Source organism: Prosopis cineraria, unplaced genomic scaffold (assembly GCF_029017545.1).
Source record: "Prosopis cineraria cultivar Desert tree isolate PC_DT_omini unplaced genomic scaffold, ASM2901754v1 PC13, whole genome shotgun sequence".
In the NCBI taxonomy this organism is placed as follows: Eukaryota; Viridiplantae; Streptophyta; class Magnoliopsida; order Fabales; family Fabaceae; genus Prosopis; species Prosopis cineraria.
The window spans coordinates 6,275,883-6,280,275 of record NW_026555344.1 but is presented as its reverse complement, the minus strand read 5'-3'; the positions used below and the strand labels follow the sequence as shown (position 1 = coordinate 6,280,275).

General features: G+C 36.1%; 1 pseudogene; it reads left to right on the top strand.

Moving 5' to 3' along the window:
* Positions 1-522: 522 nt before the first annotated feature.
* LOC129290984 (uncharacterized) lies at positions 523-4,026 on the top strand (annotated as a pseudogene).
* The last annotated feature ends 367 nt before the right edge of the window (positions 4,027-4,393 follow it).

The window sequence follows — 4,393 nt, the reverse complement described above, 5'->3', positions numbered from 1 at the left end:
TCTCACGCTGTTTGACATGCCAGCAAGTTAAGGCAGAACACCAAAAGCCAGCTGGGCTACACCAAAGGTTAGAAATACCAGAATGGAAGTGGGAAAATATCACAATGGACTTTGTCACCGGGTTACCTCGCACTGCTAAGGGGTATGATTCTATCTGGGTTATTGTTGATAGACTGACGAAATCAGCTCATTTCATTCCAGTAAAGACAACATAAATGTTGATAAATATGTTCAATTATATATTGATGAGATTGTGCGATTGCATGGAATTCCAATATCCATAATTTCTGATAGAGGTCCTCAATTTACTTCCCGATTTTGGAAATCTTTCCAAGAAGCTTTGGCACTCGATTAGACCTTAGTACTGCTTTTCACCCCACAAACTGATGGCCAGTCTGAGAGAACCATTCAGATACTTGAAGATATGTTAAGATCTTGTATTCTGGATTTTGGTGGCAGTTGGGACCGTTACTTAGCTTTGGTAGAGTTTTCTTATAACAACAGTTATCAATCTACATACAAATGGCCCCATATGAAGCACTTTACGGCAGGCAATGTAGGTCTCCTATTGGGTGGTTTGATGTTGGTGATACTAAGCTGTTGGGACCAGATTTGGTGCAAGATGCTATTGAGAAAGTGAAAATAATTAGAGAAAGATTAATAACAGCCCAAAATCGACAGAAGTCTTATGTTGATAATCGACGTCGAGAATTACAATTTATAATTGGAGACAAAGTATTTCTTAAGGTGTCTCCTATGAAAGGAGTAATGAGATTTGGGAAAAAGGGTAAATTGAGCCCAAGATATGTTGGTCCATTTGAAATTCTGGAAAAATTGGTGCAGTTGCTTATCGTTTGGCGTTACCGCCTGAATTGTCAGGTATTCATCCGGTGTTTCATGTATCAATGTTACGGAAATATTTATATAACCCTTCTCATGTAATTGAAGCTCAGGGGATTCAAATATCCCCAGACTTATCTTATGAAGAAGTTCCAGTAGCTATTTTGGATCGACAAGTTAAGAAGTTGCGGTCAAAGAAATCACTTCGGTGAAAGTGCTATGGCGAAATCATTCTCAAGAAGAAGCCACGTGGGAAATTGAAGCCGACATGCGTGCTAAGTACCCACACCTATTTGTGGAATAAGGTAAGTATAAATTTAAATTCGGAGGACCGAATTTCTTAAGGGGGGGAGAATGTGATAACCCTTATAAAAATAAATTAATATACATATATATATGATAATTGGTTTATGTATGTTTATATTAAATCCTTATACAATTATGCTAATAGAGGAAGCTGATGTAGTGGTAGTTGGGCTGGATTATTTTCATTTGGTCCCAAGTTCGAACCGTAGTGAGCCCATAGAAATTTTTTCTTCCTTTGCTGATTTTCCTCATAAGAAAATTACCAAATTACCCCTAACATAATTATATTTTTATTTACTCTTCTTTTGTTCTTCAGAAAGGATTCTGGAGCAAAAGAGAAAGAGAGAGTCGGTGGAGAGAGTAAGAGAAATACTAGGTCTAGAAATTTCACTTCCTCCGTATACAGCAGTCACTGGCGTTGAGGTTCCGTCCGCCGTTGCTAGTGGATTGAGGTGTGCGTAAGTGGCTTCCTTCTTCCTTGCCGTGACGCCGTCTGATGTGTATGCGGGCTCGAGCTGCAACTCGCCTTCTCCTCTGTTCTGGGTGTTATAAAAGAGCACGCTAAACCTTCTCCTTCTTCCTCCTTGAATCGTTGCTGCTTCTCTTCAGTTTTAGCTGTTATTATCGTCGGTACGCTTGCCTTTACTCCATCTGTCGTTGGTCAGTCAACGAGTGATCTTTGCACTCTGTTTTCTTTATTTATTTCAGATTACCGAGCTCTTTCTCCCTTCTTTATCCAGGTGCATGTGTGAGTATTTAGATCTTCCTTCTCTTTATTATCACCAGTGATTATTGTTGGAAAGAGTTGGAGACTTGTGCTGCACCGATTGCTCCGGCTATCTTTCGTGCTCTTTGTCTCTGTTTTTTTTTTCCTCTTCATTTTCTGTTTTGGTTCTATCTGTGGCGTCATCTTCGAGTAACAGCTGGGATGAGAAACCAAGTTGCCAGAGCTGCGGCAGTGCTGTTATGAATATGGATTATTGTTGCTGATTCATTTCCTGTGTTTCCTTGCGAGTAGTGCTCAGTTTTCTGCGTCCCTGTTCTGCTGCAATCTTCATTTTCTTCTTCTTTCTCCTTTGTTGTCCGCTGCCATCTGGTTGAGAAGGTGAGAAATTTTAAACTCTCCTATTGCTAATCCACTATGTCGTGAGAGTAAGAGATAAGGACATGTGTGACGTGCGTATACGTGAAATGCAGAAGTAGAGTTGTATGCGCTACTATTATACTGTTTGGTATATGTAATCATGGCAACCTCACATTGTTCTGTCATTATTCATGCTGTTACGTAAGAAAAAGAAGAAAAAGGAAGAAGAAGAGAGGAGGAATTTCTATTTAAATGAATATTGCGGTTATGCAAGGAAGCAAGATGATATTGTAGATTGAGATTCCAATTAGAAATTATGGAATTAGACGATATTGCAAGATCTCAATAAAACTGAAAAAAAAATTAGGAAGGAAAAATTAACATCAACTTCGACAATTATGTATGTATGTATGTTGTTTGGTAAAATACCCAGGACAAATTTATTTAATTATTTAATTATTTATTTATTTATATTCTAATAGGGTGTGCAGAAGAAAGGGAACCTGACCAAAATTGAAAGAAAGGATATCTTTAAAAATTTTGAAGCTCCGACGAGTAAGTGAATAGCATTCCATTTAATATTTTATCTTTATTTTAATAGCCTCTTCCTGAATTATTTTTCTTATGAATTATATTAATTATGAAAATTTAAGATATCAGTGAAAGACAAACGAGTTATGATATATGCATTCATTGATTTTTACAAAGATATTTCCAAGTTTGATGGAAGTAATCTTGTATGGTTGTTAAACTTTGAAATTTATTGGATACTCGATTAATACAAAGTTATGATTTTGACAAACGTTGAGATTTGACACAGTTCATGCGAGTTTGATTTTGAAAATGACAATTTAAATTCAAAATAATCATTTCTCTCGCATGTTGAAATGGGATTTCTAAGAGAACTTTACACAGAACACTGTTACTAACGGCAGTTCCGTTAGTCCGTAGCGCGCTGTGGTTAAATACTAGCTAGTTTGTTTCGTGAGTTTTATTCTCACATTTGGTATTCGTGGGCTTCATACCCGCGTTTGATTTCGTGGCCTGAGCCACGTTTGGTTACTTACCCTCGTGGGCTGTGTGTCCACGTTTGATTCGTAGCTCCGGCTGCGTTTGGTTATTTACCCTCGTGGACTGGTGTGTCCACGTTTGTTTTCGTGGCATAAGCCGCGTTTGGTTATTTACCCTCGTGGACTGAGTGTTCACGTTTGTAACCTGTTCTGTTGAGTTCTCGAAATTTTAAATGTTGATTAATATGTATTTTTGAAATTTATCCGGTGTTGACTAGTAATTTGTATTACTTTGAGTTATATGAGAGCAAATGGTTTCTTTAAGCATGAGAACATAAATTGTTCTCTACTTATTCTTATTTTTCAAATATGATTATAATTTATATGCTATAATTTTGGTGGAATTACTTTCAATTATTTGACACCATTATTAGAGACTGTCAATTTAAATTTTAAGAATTTTATTATGGGAATGCTATTCACTGGAAAAATTATTTGGCTTCAGATTGGTTAGCTGACGCCGATTCTACCAGCAACCTCAAAAGGGCAACTAGCTACAGTGGGTGGATATTTTGATTGGTATTATTGTCTTTATGTAAATATATAATTTGTATGTCCTTTTGATTTGAGAGAAGAATAGATGCTCCACATAGGTTGTTGATAAACTTTATTTTTGATCTGTATATGGGTTGTTGGCTGGAAGGAGCTACGCTCCTGATTTATACTGTTATCTGTCAGAATTTTGTTGTAGAATTTTCGGGAGATCCTAGTTACAGGGGAGGTTCTGCCGAAATTTTTACAAAAATATCGACACTCTTTTATAATATTAAATCCAATAAGTTATTTTAAATTTTCATAGGATTTGATTAAATTTTGTTCCTTTCTTTTGTAAAAAAAAAATGAAAAAATGAAATCAATGTTTATTTTAAGGCTTACGGGAATGTGAAAGTGACTCATACCCGTGCCGGTCACCCTCTATTTTGGGGTGTGACATTAACATAGCATCCATACATTATTACAAGATAGGTTTTTAACAATAGTTAAAAAAAAAAAGTACCAACAATGGTTCAAGAATTGCTATTGTTATAAGAGATGTTGAAATTCATTAACTTTCAACAATGATTAAACAACTGTTGTCGTAAAAAACTTTTAA